The 17290-nt window shown below is 47.5% G+C and overlaps 1 long non-coding RNA gene across 1 annotated transcript; it reads left to right on the plus strand.

Moving 5' to 3' along the window:
• Positions 1-2066: 2066 nt before the first annotated feature.
• On the plus strand, positions 2067-13794 carry LOC106999453 (uncharacterized). Its single transcript, XR_001446285.3, has 4 exons — positions 2067-3292; positions 3949-6454; positions 9306-9465; positions 11240-13794. It is a non-coding gene; the product is annotated as an uncharacterized LOC106999453 (long non-coding RNA).
• Positions 13795-17290: the final 3496 nt, after the last annotated feature.

Genomic DNA, 17290 nt, shown 5'->3' on the forward strand with positions numbered 1-17290 from the left:
CTGCCTGGCAGTGACTTAACAATTTCATTGTCTGTATTTTCACACTTGTGAAATGGAGAAATACCACTTCTATTGCAGAATTATTATGAAGATTGGAAAGAATAACCAAACAGTGCAGGACACAGAGTAGGCCCTCAATAAATAGTTTTGGTTTTCATTGTTAAGACTTGTTTAGGGAAGGGAAGCGAGCTCCTTTAGCAGTTTAGGGTTTCCCTCCTCCTCTGGGACAGGGTGGTAGAGGTACGAGAGTAGAGGCTGCTGAGAGAATATAGTCTGTTTCATTGTGCTCTGTTTTCTCCTTTTGGCCTCATGGAAGGGCAGGGACAGGTGTCACCAGAGGGTGGCTTGAGAAATGGGTTCTCCCTGGCTCTCAGAAGTCTAGGGCCCTCACCTGGCTCTTATCCACAGTGCCTGTGCTGTTGGTAATAGTTCACGTGCACATGTCTCCCTTCAGTTAGGTTGAAAAAATCCTGCAGGCATGCACTCCACCATGGGCTGCTGGCACACAGCAAATGTTGGTTGTCGCCTTTGGAGGCCAGGTTAGCACAAAGCAAATAACTTGGGTGTGCTCAGGGACAGCTAAAGGGGTTGGATGACTAATTCCCTTTCCTGTGACCATCCCTGCCTCTTGTTTACTCCATTGGAAAAGGGCATAGGGAGGTCAGTTGCCGCTGCTCATCTGCACGAAGGTCAAAGGCAGAGTCACCGAAAGTAGTCTGCTCCTATTTTTGAAGCTTTCTTCTGTGGCTAGCATTGCACTTTGTAAACACTTGGTACTCAATAAATTCCAGCACACATATGGAAGCAATGGTGCCAACTAGCTGGATTGAAAGTACTAAATACCCAGCGTCCAGAGCACTGGCTAATGGACAGGAAAAGGTTGCCTCCGCTTCTGACTGGGTGTGCAGCACAAGCTCCTGGCAGGCCTCACACCCCCCACTTAGCACCTGTCAATCTCCTGTCCTCTGTGAAAGAGCCTGCATTTCTCCCTGCTGGGCCCGCCACTTCTCCAGCATTTTTTCAGTGCTCTGTGTCCAAGTCTTTCGGCTGCTGGAAGTGTGGGAATGGGAAGTCAGCTCTAGCCATGGCTACAAATAATTCACCTTTCCAGCAGCCTGCGGGTTTTCTTCTTACCAGTACAACAGTGAGTCTCATTCTCAGAATCTCTGAGGCCTGGCCAATGAGGCCCCTATTCTTCTTCCCCTGGCAGAGGCCAGCTCTGATGGTGTCCCCACCCAAGGGGCAGACACCCATGTGATTTCAGTGGTTCGGAGGAATAGGAATGGAATGGAAGGGTGAGGTCCTTTCTGCTGAAGCTCAAAGCACTGTGGATACAGGCCCATGTGCGGAGCCTGAATCAGGGCACTGAGTTCACTCTGCTCAGTTTGCTTATATGTTAGTTCATGGCAGCTGTAGTTGCAAATAGGATCAAATTGTGCAGTTTTTAATTCTGTGTAATGCTGCTGTGAAAATGGACTTAACTGCTTTTCAGTACGGCCATTATGACTCTCTTAACTTCCCCTACTCATGAAACCTAGCATGAGTCATGGCTGGAGAATCTCACTCCACCCCGTGGCCCCCGCTGTCCCGAGAAGCAGAAAGGCTGGTTCCTGGGGTTTCTCTTCCTGGCAGTAAACCCCCTCCTCCCTGCAGGACTGTTACAACTGATCCACAGTTAGAACATCAGGGAGCCCATAACCAGGCAGGGCGGGGGTTTCTCCTTACCAGCTTGCTCCCCATGCAGCAGGGAAGCGGGTGTCTGCTGCAAAGCTCCCCGTACGGGGGGATGGGAAGAACAATGAGGCTGAACAGACACAAAGGAAGCTATCCTGTGCCCAGACAGCCCCAGTGATATCTTCAGGCCCAGCCAGGATCCTCCCTTCCCAAACTGGAGCCTATTTGCTCCCAGTATTAGTAAGGCTCTTTTGATTGCAGAGGACAAAAACTCCTCACTAAGGCCACTATATTCGTTTGCTAGGGCTACCTTAACAAAGTCCCACAGACTGGATGGCTCAAATATGGATTGTCTCAAGTTCTGGAGGCTGGAAGGCCAAGATCAAGTTGTCCGCAGGGTTGATTCCTTCTGAGGCCTCTCTCCTCGTCTTGCAGAAGGCCGTTTTCTCTGCATCTACATGTGGTCCTCCATCTGCATATGTCTATGTCTTCCTCTTTTAAAAGGACACTACTCCTGTTGGATTAGGCTCCACCCTCATGACCTCATTTAACCATAATTACCTCTTTAAATATCCTATCTCCACATAAGGTCACATTCTGAGGGACTGGGGGTTAGGACTTCAACATGCCAGTTTTCTGGTGGGAGGACACAGTTACTTGGCTTCCTAGAGCAAAAGCCTGTTTAAGGATATTGATGGCCTGGAGCTGAGCGAGGCCAATGTGGGGCAGCCCCAGACAGCTTTTCCACTTCTCTCTGTCTCCACAGCCTTCCCAATCCCTCTGGATGAAGCCAGGTGTTTCTGTTATATGCACTCCTAACACCCCTCTGTCTCCCATATGGATTTACCACCTCTATATTTAAATAACATGTTGTGAAGTTATTTAGTTAATGTCCATCTTCCTGGTTAGATGGAAGCACCAGGACAGCTGAACAAGTCACCGTCTTCTTTGCAGTAACCCGAGCACTTGGCCCAGGCTGGGCACATAAAAGGTGCTCAATTCGTAGTTGCTGAATTGAAAGTCCCTCGCTCTTGGTGCTTCTGCTCCTCTGCCTCCTTACTGGCCAGTCAACCCCACAGTAGCCTCAATCCACTTGGCTAGCATTTCAGACAGTCACATTCCATTATTTCACTTCATATAATTTATACTACAGGGGAGATGATATTTCTTTTTTCACCCATCACTAGTTTCATGGCCAAAGCCCCTATAACAAAAGACAGATTAACAAGAGAAAAGCATACAAATGTATTCAATGTAAGTTTTATGTGACAACAGGAGCTTTCAGAAATAAAGAGCCAAAGAAACAGGGAAACCTGTGTATTTTTATGCTTAGGTTTGTTGAAGTGTGGATGGTCATGAAGAAGTATGACTGGAGGACAAAAGGGTTTGATCTAATGGGAATCAACAGGGAAGGGGGACTTGGCAAGGCCCATTTGTTCATATGCTGTGTGTCCCAGTGTCTTCACAGATAAGGACATTCATTTCCTCTGGATATAGGGAGGGCATCTTTCAAATGGTGGTCTTATGACCTTCTTCAAGGGAGAAAGATGGGAGAAAGTCCAACAGTGATTTTCCTGCTTCTGCTGTTTCCTCAAATGCCAAGGTGCCATACTTTCAGGTAGTGTGTCCTGACCCCCATCAGTACTGTAGTTTACTTAATATTCTCCTTTACAAATAATTCATGCTTTTACTTAAATAACAGATTTCAGAAAGAAACATTGTATCATGGGTTTGACATCCTGCTTATATTTAAAAATTAAACGTTAAAAGAATCATGTAACTATTAAAATACATGCTTGTGTAACTGTTGAAGTTATCTCCTGAGCTGCTTGTGGGCTGCCTGTCCTCAACAGGTCCTGGAGGGAGTTGGTCTACCTGGCTTAGCTAATGATCTCTCAGGTGGCATTGAATAGAGTGCTCTTGGCTGCAAGCCACTGATGCTGATTTAAAGAATTAGAACTTTGGGAGGCTGAGGTAGGTAGATCAGTTGAGCCCAGGAGTTCAAGATCAGCCTGGGCAACATGGTGAAACCCCATCTCTACCAAAAAAATATATATTTTATACTTAGTGTATTATATCTAATTATATGTAATATCTAATTACATGAATATAAATAATGTAATTAATTATAATTTGATATTTAGCCTATCATATATATAATTAGAACATTGATTGTCTCACAGAACTGAAATATTGAAATAGTGTGGTTTGAGGGCTGGTTGTTTTAGAGGCTAAATTATCTCATCAAAGACTAATATTCTTTCTCCCTCTCAGTCCTAGGAGCATCAGGATTGGCTTCATCTTCTGGGTAGTAGCAAGATGGCAGTAGCAGCAGTCATGGGCATTACGTTGAGACACATTGTTCAGAGGAAGAAGACGAATTGTCATTCTGCTTTTTCAAAAGCACATAGCAGACTTCCCTACACATTTTTTAAGTATTTTTTTATTTATAGAGACAAGGTCTTGCTCCATCACCCAGGCCAGAGTGCAGTAGTGCGATCATAGCACACTGCAGCCTCGAACTCTGGGACACAAAAAATCCTCCCGCCTCAGTCTCCTCAGTAGATAGTCCTATAGGTATGCACCACCACACCTGGCTTATTTTTTAATTTTTTATAGAGATGGGATCTTGCTCTGTTGTCCAGACTGGTCTTGAACTCCTGGCCTCAAGCAATCCTCCTACTTGGCCTCCCAAAATGTTGGGAATACAGGCATGAGTCACTGCATCTGGACTCCCTATAAATTTCTTTGGCCAGAATTGGGTCACACACTCACTCCTGAACTGGAAAGGGAAATGAAGTGACTATGCAGGTCCTCTGGGGTGAAAACCATGCTAGAGTGGAGGCTGCAATGCCCACCACACGCATCAGTGGCCAGCCTATGGGTAGGTTGCGATTAAGACAGGTGCCCTCTGCTGGTGCATACAGGGATTATCCCCAGCCCCAAACCCACTGAGGCCAAAGGCAGAGAGCTTTGACCTGGCATGGCAGGCGCCAGGACTGACACATCTGTGCTCTCCTCAGGCGACAATTTCTGTGGCCCTCAAGCTATGCCTGGCCTCAGACTGAAGCATCAGCTTCCAAAATGATGCATTGTTCTCCCTGACTCCCACACGCTCTGGCTCACAGAGGAGCCAGCACCCCACCCCGGCGTTGGCCCCTGAATCAGGGAAGGGAGACTCTGCCTGAGTCTGCTTTTGATGGGGCTTTGCCAGCCCCGCAGGGCTCATTTTCTCTGTCTCCTGCTAAATTCCCTGGCTGCTCCTCCGCTGTCAGGTTGCCAAGCCCCGAGTGTCTCCTGGCTCCGTCTGCAGCAGGAAATGGGCCTGACAATTGCTCTTCCAGAGCCAGTGATTTTTCAATATGTAGTTGCATGGATCCCACCCATGCTTCATCTCCAAAACCCCTGCTTGTGTTCAGCTCTGATTTACTAAGCACGTACTACAGGCCTGGCTCTGTACTCAGCACTGCAGGTGTGGGGAGCAGTCAGGGCACAGAGGAGGCATCTGATGTGTTCTCCGCTTTCAGCCTCATACTCCAGCCATAGTTGACGGCCACACACTTGGAAGTGAGCTTCCTAGCCAAGGTGGCCCTGGCGGACTACAGGGCACACAAGTGGTCCAGATTAAAAAACAATACCGTGTGGGTTCAGAGAAGGGCAAGGTTGACACAGGCAGTACATGTGCTGATTATTCTGTCTGCCTCCTACTCACCCCTGTGTCTACTCTTCCCTGCCATGTGCCCTGGATGCAATGGCTGCAGGCTGCAGCAACAGGCCCTTTGCCCCAGCTTCCAGTGGACTTGCTGGTGGAGCGGCAGGCAGGAAGGCTCAGAGCAGAGGAAAAGTGAGGCCGGGATTTATTTTCCCTGCTTCCTCCCTGTTTTGCTGTGATTCTGGCATTGGCAGGTTCCTCCAGAGCTACAGCTCTGACAGGACAAGGGGAGCTGATGGCTTCCTGCTATTGCTGGTCCCTGTTTCCCTATTGGGTTCCCTGAGCCTCCCCACTCTGGAAGCAGCCCCTTTTTTCTTCAGAGTTCTCGAGGCTGTTTGGATGCTGACTGGCAGACCATGTTTAGGAAGTGCTTCCTGCAGGAGCAGCACCTGCATCTGGGCTCCTGAGATGAGCTGAAGCTGGATAAGCAGAGAAGAGGAAAATGGGCTTTCTAGGGGCAGCACAGCCCCTTCAATGTTCACGAAGAGATGAAGTGAGCGCTGGAAGACACTGCCTAGGCAGGGAGGGAAGGTGGAAAACAAGCGAAGGCTCCCCGTGGAAGCCCTTGACTGCCAGGCCAGGGAACTTGGCCTTTGTCCCATAGGCTACATGGAGCTGCTGGAAGCAAAAGTTTTGACTTTGTTATTAATGGCTTTGTTTTGGTTTTTATTTCTACCTTTTCCTTGTTATTGATTTTATTATCATCATTAATAACAACTACTATGTATTTAATCCTTACTGTTGGGGCTTGATTGGGCCCCCTTTCATTAGTATGTTGAAGTCCTAACCCCCAGTCCCTCACGAGTGTGACCTTAACTGGAGACAGGGTCGTTAAAGAGTTAAAATGAGGATGGGCCCTAATCCACTATGACTGGTGTCCTTACAAGAAGGGGAAATTTGGACATGGAGACACACATAGAGGGAAGATGATGCAAAGGGAGAGAAAGACGGCCACATCCACAAGCCAAGGAGAGAGGCCTGGAACAGATCCTGCCCTCACAGCCCTCAGAAGGAAACAACCCCCCAGCAGCTTGATTTTGGACTCCCAGCCTCCAGAACCATGAGACAGTAAGTTTCTGCTGTTTAAGTCTGTGGTTTCTTATGGTATTCCGAGGAAACTGACGCACTCATCATGGAACCATCTTGTGCTGAGCAGTGCATCATCAGACGTGTTCTCACTCCAGCTGCACCTTGTGGGTGAAACCTCTGGCCTGTCTCTGCCCCAGCACACTCTCATTCTGGCCACAGCACCTAGCACTCCGACACTTTCCCTTGGTTATTAACATATTTGTTTACTGAGCACCTATCATGTGCCAAGCACTATTCTAGGTCCTGGGGAAACAAAACAGACAAAAACTCTTACCATCTTGGAGCTGACGTCTGATGATTCTGTATTTGTTTCCTGTCTGCCTCCACCAGAGGAAGAACCGCTCGTGAGGGGGGCTGTGCCTGTTGCACTCACCACAGTGGAACACCTGTGGAATGCATGCTAAGGAAACGAAGAGTAAAACCTTGACTCCCCTTGCCCATTTTGGTTTCAATCACGTCTGAAGACCTGACTCACTTAAAAGATCCCTGGGCCTGTTGATGAGGGCAACTGCCTTGCCAAGTGATAGTTGGTCCAAGGCCCTCTGGCCATGGTGTGAGGAACAGGGCTTGGTGGCCTGGGGGGAAGAAGGCAGCTGGTGTGTGGTGTGGTGGACTGCTGTCACTACCCTCCTTGCTCAATTTGCAGCCCTGAAATTTGAGCTTTCAACTGCACTGTCTGCTGGAGGCAGGAAGGAAAGGAAAGATGTTACCAGCTTTCTGGAGGCCCAAGTTGTAGGACATAGAAAGCAGGTTCTAGATGCTGAGAGAATCCTTCCACCCCATTTTCTGGGAATTCTTCTCGTAGACATTATTTCCCCATGCTCTCCTCTCTTGTTCCTCCCAAAGTCCTAAGACCCTTCCTGCCAGCCCCTCCTCTGCCGCATCTGCTTTCTGTGCGACCTGAGAGTGCAGCTCCATTTTCGGGTCTCGTGCCTTCTTTTGGGCCCTGTGATCCTGAGCCTGGTCACCTTGACAGTGTAATTATACCTGAGTTACTCTGAGCCCTGCCAGACATGGGATTTCTTAGCCCACAACAACCAGGGGGGAAGAGAGCTGAAATGCTCACATAAATTAGTGGGGACACCAGCCTCAGGGTGATGTGCCCTCCTCCCACACCCACATGCCAGACCCTGAAATCTGGACAGCCAGCCCTGCTGACCAGGGATCAAACACAAGTTCTCAGGAAGCTCGATGCTAGCTGTGGATCTCTTTCTCTGCCATGAGAAATGCTGTCCCAGTAAAACCACGGTCCCATGGATAACAGTCATGCCCCTTCTGGCAAAGTATGAAAGTTTGTGAATGATTCATACACTAAGTTTTTTTAACTAGAGTGGATTCTAGGATACCCCATAATCCCCTCACACTCATTTTTGTTCCGATTGGCTTTCCTGGGTGGGAAAGAAAGGAGTAGGAGGCAGCCGTAGGTGGGGAATTGAGCACAAGTGTGGGCTGGTCCACAGAAGTGTGTCACTCTTATGACCATCATCATCTTGTGTGTTGTGGCAGAAAACACTGAGAACCAAACCTCTTTCGGGTTGTTAAGAGATGGACTTCTGGAAGATCCATTAACATAGTGCTTTGGAAACCAGCTTGGAAAATGTGACATTTTGTCACTTTGATCTGCTAAGCAGCTTACAAACATCCTCCCGCTCCTTCCCTCCACTCCCTCCAACTTTGCTTCAACCCCACCATCTGAATTTTCCAAGTGAGATCACAGACCCAGAGTGGGTTGGCTTCAGACTTTAGGAGAGTGTCAAGGGCAGATGTGAGGTCTGGGGACAGAAACCATCAGTCCTCCAAAAAGTCTCCCATGTCCCTTGATCTTTAGCAATATCAAAACCCAGCCCATCATGTGACAACTAATTCCTCAATTACTCAGAGCTCCAACATTGTCTGTGGGAGTAATTACAGAAAGTGTGGCGCGGGAAAGACTCAGAAGCCTCCTGGCTGGAGGGGACGTGGTCTTTCCCTGGGCTGAACTCCTGCACCTCTAAGAATGTAGATGAGTTCAGGCCACTTTGCCAGAATAAAATAGGCCCCACGGACCAGGGACCAGAGCTGCTTCCCTGGCGGTTTCGAATGTTTACTGTGAAATGAAAAGCCCAACTCGGGCTCATTCTCTTTTCCAGGAAGTGTCAGCAGCCCCTTCTAATTCTCTCTACTGCAACTTTTGTTGCCCTGTCTCAGAGTAAAATCTTAGGTTGCCCAACCTTCCCCCAGTGAAGCAGGAACTCTCTGGGGGACACATCAGGATTTATCTGCTAAGGCCCCAAATGTGTGAGCTTGGGCCCCCATCCCTGTGCCTGGTAGCCGCGGAGTTAACAGTCCCGTTTTTATTTGTGTCTCCGCTGCCTGTCATGCAAGAGGCATGATGAATGCTCTGGACCTCCCGTGGTGGGTGGGGGGGGTCGGTGCGGGAAGTGGGGGTGAGGGATGAACTGAGGTGGGAAAGAAACTCAGGGCAGGTTCGTAAATAAACAAGGGCAGAGTCGGGAGACCCGGGGCCTCGCTCCTGCAGCGGCTTTCCGGGCTTCTGACAAGGGGAGCTCCTGAGGCTCCCTCTGGAGCAGGCTGGGGGAGGCAGTTATTGTTTTTGGATTTCACTAAGATGAACTCCAGATGATTTTCCAAGGGCTGATTTCACAGCACATTTGCCCCATCTGAGCAATCACTCTCCGCAACAGTTGGATTTCCATTTGGCGTTTACTTCGTGTGCCCGGAATCAGGACTGTCTGCCTCCTTGGGGTTGAATCGTTTTATTTTCTTTGGGGCTTGGCCAAACCCTTTCCGTTGGCCTTGGTTCCATCTAGCCATTTCTGTTTGTGTGCAGACAAGACCAGACCAGGTTCACAGAGGTTTCCAGAGCGCAGTGACAGTGCCCACTCCTGGAAGAACACAAACCTGGGGAGAGAATCCACCAAACTGTTTTAATTTCAGAGACAGATACTCAGCTACAATGGAGGATGAAAGCCAGACCCATACTCAACTGGGTAAGTGCTATCTTCTCTGCCAGGGCACTTCCTGAGTGGGCAGGCCGGGACTCCGGTGGGTGTATAAAAGCCCCTATGAGGAGGAACAGGTTGACAGGTAGTCTCGCATGCAGCAAAGAGAAGCCTAGAGAGTTGCAAGGGGACAAGGTTGTGGTGCAGTGGGGATAGGGGCCTCAGTGCAGCCCCATTGAGCCGCTTTGGGGACAGAGTGCCTAAGACAGAGAATCGGCAGACTTTGCAATCAGAAGCTCTGTGTCATTGTCCAGTGAGTTACACCAGAGTCTCGTGGTGGTTATTTCTATTTTCTATGTCATAAATTTTTCAATATTTACTTTTGTAGTACAAATGAAACCCCCCTTCCCCCCCTGCCAGCAGCCTGAACAACACAGTGAGACCCCGTCTCTACAGAAATACAAAAAATTAGCCAGGCATAGTGGTGTACACCTGTAGTCCCAGCTACTCTGGATGCTGAGGTGGGACGATCACTTGAGCTCGGGAGGTCGAGGCTGCAGTGAGCTGTGTTTGCACCAGTGAACTCCACTGCACTACGCTCCTCACTATTTGAGACAGAACTTGACCCTGTCTCAAGGAAAAAAAAAAAAAAAAGGAACGAAAACCAGCCCAGATGTCACTCTGCACACCATTGTGTTACTCAAGGAAAGAGATCTGTGCCTGGCTTTTGTGCATAAGTCACTTTAACCTCAGTGTCTAAAGTGTTGTTAAAGTGGACAGCAGCATATTCCCTGTGGCATGTACTGATCATGCTGTGCCCCATGTTGCCCTGTCGTGGAGCATCTCCTCAGCCAGGATGTGTGTTCTCCACGGGGCTGTCCCCACTCCCCGAGTGGGGCCTTGGGAGTCCTCCTGCTCCACACAACAGGGCCCCCAGTGCAGCCCCTGGGCTGCCCCTTTCCTTGCCCTCATCTGGCCTCATTCACACAACTGAAGGACCACTTACTTCTGTTCCTTTGTGCCCTCCTCAGTACTCAGCATGGGGACAGAGTCTCAGAGGGTGCTGGTCATTCACTGGCTGGTTGAACACACTCCTTTGTGGCAGCCTTCCCCTTCCCATTCCTCCAGCCCTGCTGCAATTGTCTCTGTTGCCCTTTCTTTCACCTCTCTGGGGCTATTCAAGACCTGAGGTCGATGCCCCAGCCCGGGGCATACACCCTTGCAGAGGTATGAGCCCAGGTTCTGGAGTCACCTGGACTCCAGGCCTGCCTCTGCCATTTATCACCTCTGTACCCCTAAACATGTTTCTTAACCTCTCTGCGCCTCAGTGTCCTCATCTGTAAAACTGAAGATGGAGGCCAGGCAAGGTGGCTCATACCTGTAATCCCAGCACTTTGGGAGGCCAAGGCAGGCAGATCACCTGAGGTCAGGAGTTTGAGACCAGCCTGGCTAACATGGCGAAATCCTGTCTCTACTAAAAATACAAAAATTAGCCAGGCATGGTGGCACGTTCCTGTAATCCCAGTTACTTGGGAGGCTGAGGCAGGAGAATTGCTTGAACCTGGAAGACGGAGGTTTCAATGAGCTGAGATCATGCCATTGAACTCCAGCCTGGGCAAAAAGAGTGAAACTCCATCTTAAAAAAAAATGAAGATGGTTAGTGCTTCTCTGAGTTTTAAGTTGTATATGAAAGCATCTAGTGTTCTTAAAGAGCCTTGAAATTTTAGAGAAGTGTGGAAGAAGGAGTCCCTCACCACTGGGTTTTGTTTACTTTACAGTCAGCAAGCCTTAGGGAGCCCTCACTGAAACTTTTTTCTTACAGGCCTAGGATTTCACTGAAACCAAGAGGAACCTGCATCCAAACTGGATTCTAGAAGAAAAAGAGAAGTAAGGAAACTGAAGAGTGCAAGGCCCTTGGGGACTGAAGCACTCAAGCAGTTCCATTTGCTGCAGTTCTCTGTGTCCCTGGACCGTGGGGATCAGTTTTAATCCCTCAGTGAATAAGCCAGCTGCTCCTTCCCTGACTGTGTTCTTCATCGTGCATGAGGTCTCCTTGCTGTTAGGCTGCCTCCTGAGCCTGCACCTGCTGCCTCCGTGTGTCTTGGCTTTCTTCCTCTACTCAGAGCTTTTTGTGAACATGGCTTGGTCTTCCCCTAAACTCCACTCCTCTGTTTGCCAATGCTTTTCTTCTGACCCAATGCTCAAAATCCTAACTGTAAAACCTCAGGGAGATGATCTTAGGCATTTGAGGAAGAATCTTAGTTGGTAAACTAACTTCTCTATCGTCATTCCTCAGGTCTCTTCACTGCCTCTTACTCACTATATTGGAAAAAGCAAATGAGGGTCTGGAAAAAGATCATTGCCTCAGAAGACTTGAGGAGAAAACGTGTGATTAGAATAGGTGTTTGTTTTCTGCGAATGTGAGCACCATTACGCTTAGGCATCATTTCCAAGCAAAAAGAATCCATGTTCAAAATGTCCAAGTTGTTGTCTCCCAGGAAAACACAGCTGTTGAGTGATGGTCCAAGGCCACTGGAAGTGTAGCAGGACTGGTCACAGACAAAATATCTCAGACACCAGTTTTAGGAAGGAAGAGGCTTTAATCAGCTGGGAGCATCGGTAGACTTGGGTCTCAAGATCTGAGCTCCCCGAAGTCAAGATTCCTGTCCCTTTTAAAGGCTTACAGCTCTAAGGGGTCCACATGAAAGGGCCGTGATACATTGTGCAAGCAGGGGCTACGTGATGGGGGCTGCATGCACTGGTTGTCAGAACAGAACAGAACCAAACAGGGAGTTACACAATGCTTCCTTATACAATATCTGGAATCTATAGATAACATAAGCGATTAGGTCAGGGGTCGATCTTTAACTACCAGGCCTGGGGTGTGGTGCCGGGCTGTTTGACTATTGAATTTCACTTCAGCCTTTTCTTTAACTCCTACTTTTTTCTTTGCTTTGAGGCAGAAATTAGGCAGAAGACAATATGAGAGGTGGTCTCCTTCCTTATTTCCCCCCTTTGAGAATCTCACTTATTAGTGGGAGTTCTCATCTTCTTCCTCACTATCTAGGTTTTCTTGTAAGACAGATCAATAGTAATGCATGTAGTACACTTGTGCTGAAGTATTTTGATGGACTAAGGTAGTAACAAAACTTTTCATTACTTGAAGGAGCAAGAGCAGCCCACAGGGAAGCAAAAAGCCTTTTTTTTTTTTTTTTTTTTTTTTTTTTTTTTTGGACTTAGGATAGTTCAGAACTGGTGAGGTGTGCTCACAATGAGGTTTCCTCTAAAAGTTATTTTTCTACTTTTTTCTGTTAGCAAAGCCGTTGCCACTACAGATTGAATGTATTTGGGCCATCCACGGGGTACTGGGTTAAGGATTTTTGATAGGAAAGGCTACGGGTTGTCAGTGGCTTCAGTGCTTTCAGGCTACGCCCTTGTTTACACTGACAACAAGGTAGTATTGGAGTGTTATAGGGTCACGGAGAAGACCTTTATCAATTAAAGGTTTAAATTTACCTTGGCTTTTAAAGGAGTAGGGTACACTGTTTTTTTTCTTAACTACTTGTATATCTCTCTCTTTCTCTCTTTGACTTTCTGTCTCTCTCTATTTGATTTTCCTTTTGTCTCTGTCTCTTCTTCTCTCTGCCTGTTTCTCTCTCTCACTCTTTCACTCCTTCTTCATCTGTCTCTTCCTCTCTCTCTCTTCTTCTCTTTCTTTGCCTCTTTTCCTCTCTCTCTCATCTACTCTGGGTGGTCTAGGGGTGTGTGTCCTGTGGAGGCTCAGGTGCTGTGGGCTCAGGAGTGGGGAGTATCTCTTCTTGGTAAGCGGGGGCACCACTGGTGCCACTTCCTGCCATGCGTCCTCTGATGCTGGGTCAGACAGAACCTTAGGAGCTGACTTCTCTCAGCAGGTGGAGCAAGATCCCCCCTGGCTATCTGTCCCTTTGCCACTAACTGCTGCTGCCTGGCCTCTCAACCACTGTGGGGGGGGGGTCTAAAACTAGCTGCAACCAAGTATCTATGTATGGAAACTGATCTGGGTGTCCTGATTTACCAGTTACTTTGTGCCATACTTTTGATACTAGGGACCTGTCTAGACTTCCTTCTGATGGCCATCCCACCTCTAATGCTGGCCAGTCTATCTCACACAAAGCCTCAAGCTATCCAGGTGTCATAGCAATTCCATAGTCCCCATTGGATCCTTTCTTGAAATTCTTCAACATAGTTCCTAATGGGGTATGCGTACTCTGTGTTTTACCCATTTTCCTCTCTCAGGGGACAAAACACTCTTACCACAAAGAGGGAAGGGAAAAGGGGAAAAAAGTCACTCACTCACCAAGCAATTCACACCAGATCAAAATTAAAGCTAAAACCAAAGGACGGATAAGGAGTTACTCATTCATCAAGCAATTTGAGCCGAGTCAGAACCGAAATCAAAGCCAAAACAGTTCAAATCCAAAGGTCAGAACTGAAATCAAAACCAAAACAGTTCAAATCCAGTCAAAATCAAAACCAAAACCAAAGTGCTGATACAGACAAGCTGTGGGTGATCAGGCCACACTTCCACTCAGATGGAGTAGGCAAGTTCCAAGACTGGTCTTAACCGTTTTCCAGATGTCAGGACTTCAAGCACCAATTCCTTCCCAGTGTTCAGTCACTGCGTTAATCCTTCACAGGGGTCTGCTGTGCACTCCTGTGGTGAGGCGTTCCACCTGGGCAGTTGCCTACCCAGGAGTACTCTCAGGATCCATTTTGCTTAAGCTGGCCAGAGTCCCCCACAGGGATGCTCTGCAGGGCAGGCCTAAGCCGCCTAAGGGGCTGCCTCGACCGTCTGTTAATCACCTCACTTCCCGGTCAGGGAACCAAGATATGTAACAGGACCAGTCACAGACAAAACCTCCCAGACACCAGTTTTAGGAAGGAAGAGGCTTTAATCAGCTGGGAGAATTGGTAGACTCACATCTAAAGATCAGAGCTCCCTGAAATCAAGATTCCTGTCCCTTTTAAGGGCTTACAACTCTAAAGGGTCCACGTGAAAGGGTCATGATATATTGTGCAAGCGGGGGCTATGGGATGGGGGCTGCATGCACCAGTGATCAGAACAGAACAGAACTGAACAGGGAGTTACACAGTGCTTCCTCATACAATGTCTGGAATCCGTAGATAACATAAGCGATTAGGTCAGGGGTTGATCTTTAACTACCAGGCCTGGGGTGGGTGTGGTGCCAGGCTGTTTGACTATTGAATTTCACTTCTGCCTTTTCTTTAACTCTTATTTTTTCTTTTCTTTGAGGCAGAAATTAGGCAAAAGACAATATGAGAGGTGGTCTCCTTCCTTAGAAGGGCTGAGCGGGGATTACAAAATCTCAAATGCCAAGATCTTACGTGCAAATCATGCCCAATGCTGTAAATATTACTATGCGCTACCAAAGGCTATTTACTTGAATCCTACCAAGAAACATTAAGCATTACGAAACTTCTTTTAAAATATTGTTTTACATTATAAAATAGAATACAATATAAAAATATTATGTTAAATAATTATAATAATTAAACTATGTGAAATGAGTAATATATTTTATTTTATTTTATTTTATTTATTATTTATTTAAAAAAATTTTTTTTTTTGAGACGGAGTCTCACCCTGTCACCCAGGCTGGAGTGCAGTGGCTGGATCTCAGCTCACTGCAAGTTCCGCCTCCCAGGTTTATGCCATTCTCATGCCTCAGCCTCCCGAGTAGCTGGGACTACAGGCGCCTGCCACCTCGCCTGGCTAGTTTTTTGTATTTTTTAGTAGAGACAGGGTTTCACCATGCTAGCCAGGATGGTCTCAATCTCCTGACCTCGTGATCTGCCCATCTCGGCCTCCCAAAGTGCTGGGATTACAGGCTTGAGCCACCACGCCCGAGTAATATATTTTATATATATAGCATAAATTCGTGTATATAATGTTTGTAATACTTTTATAAAGTAAATAAGAGGTTCTTGTCTGTTTCTCTAATATTCTTTATTATCACTGAGTTTTGTTTTTCTTCTGGAAAGAGGGGGTGGCCAGAGGGAGATGGCTGTGGGGACCTCTGCCAAGCCTGAGTTGGGCCACAGTCAAAAAAAGTTTGAGGGCATCATTCAGAAAAATTAGCTTGCAAATAATTTTTCTCAATTTTCTCTCTTTTTCCTGAAAGATGGTTTTAAGATGAATGTCTGAGTAGGAAACACTTTCAGATCCCCACATAGGCAATGGCAGAAAAGCTCCAAGTGTGATATTACAAATATGTATTGTCATCAAAGACAGAAATATTTGCCTTGTCCACCCAGAAGTGCAATGAGTGTATGGGTCGATTGTATTTTCTTCTCTATGTATTATGTGCAGAACTTCCCTTCAACAAAAGAAGGGAGGAAAGAAAACTAACCCTGCATTGTAGGCTTCTGCTCTATTATAAGGAGAGGAAAAATACCCAAAGACAAAAAACAGCGAGAAATGGCATTTGACTTGCAAACCTTTAGGAGATGCGCATAAACAGAGGAGCTCAAAGGGAGGCAGAGAAACCAGGATGCCATGGTTGATTATGTCCTTCCAGCAACTGCAACTGTGCCTCAATTTGCAGGGAAATACGTTCCCCTTCATGGACCCTGTTCTGGGAACTGTAGAATGCTCCGGGCTGCAGCCCAGACAGGAAGGTGTCCAATATGTCTTTGAGTTCCATCTTGGGGATCTCATGTGATCTCTGATGTGTTAGTGAGTGGGCAGGGCCCCTGCCTCCCAGCACTAACCTCAGTTGCATGAAGAGTCTGAGTCCACGGCAGATCTGGGCCCACAGGCTTCTCACCAACTCAGAGGCAGAAACAGATTCCACAAGCACCATGGAATGGCAGTGCTTTGTATCTACATTTATTAGTTTTTAAAAAATTATAAAATCTGGCTGGGTATAGTGGCTCATGGCTGTAATCCCAGTGCTTTGGGTGGCCGAGGTTGACCCAGGAGTTGGAGACCAGCCTGGGCAACATGGCAAAACCCTGTCTCAACATGGCTAAATAAAAAAATTAGTCAGGCATGGTGGTACACACCTGTTGTCCCAGCTACTTGGGAGGCTGAGGTGGGAGGATCACGTAAGCTCAAGAGTCCAAGGTTACAGTGAGCTATGATTGTGTCACTGTACTCCAGCCTGGGCAACAGAGTGAAACTTTGACTCTTAAAAATAAAAATTATAGGCCGGGCGCGGTGGCTCAAGCCTGTAATCCCAGCACTTTGGGAGGCTGAGACGGGCGGATCACGAGGTCAGGAGATCGAGACCATCCTGGCGAACACGGTGAAACCCCGTCTCTACTAAAAAAAATACAAAAAAAAAAAAACTAGCCGGGCGAGGTGGCGGGCACCTGTAGTCCCAGCTACACAGGAGGCTGAGGCAGGAGAATGGCGTAAACCCGGGAGGCGGAGCTTGCAGTGAGCTGAGATCCGGCCACTGCGCTCCAGCCCCGGCAACAGAGCGAGACTCCGTCTCAAACAAAAAAAAAAATAAAAAAATAAAAATTATAAAATCTGTGTTTGTTTTACAAGAATTAGAAATTCTAAGCTATATAAAAAGGAAAATAAATATCACCATAATCCTACTGCCAGGGAGTGTCACGGGGTACTGGCACTGTTCCTCCAGCCCTGTGTCTGTATATGCCTATATGCCCATTTATACTCATGTTGGATATCAGCAAGCTTTCCCCAGCCTCTCACACTGCTGGAGAAGCTCAACCCTGTTCCATGCCCTCCAGAAGAGGTCTAAAGTCCTCCCCAAGGCTTCTGGAAATTCCATGGGGTCTTCAGTCCTCAGAATCACCCCTGCCCCCAAGCATGGATTTCTATAGCTAATTTCCTGGTGGTGTT

This window comes from Macaca mulatta, chromosome 7 (genome assembly GCF_049350105.2).
Source record: "Macaca mulatta isolate MMU2019108-1 chromosome 7, T2T-MMU8v2.0, whole genome shotgun sequence".
Taxonomy (NCBI): domain Eukaryota; kingdom Metazoa; phylum Chordata; class Mammalia; order Primates; family Cercopithecidae; genus Macaca; species Macaca mulatta.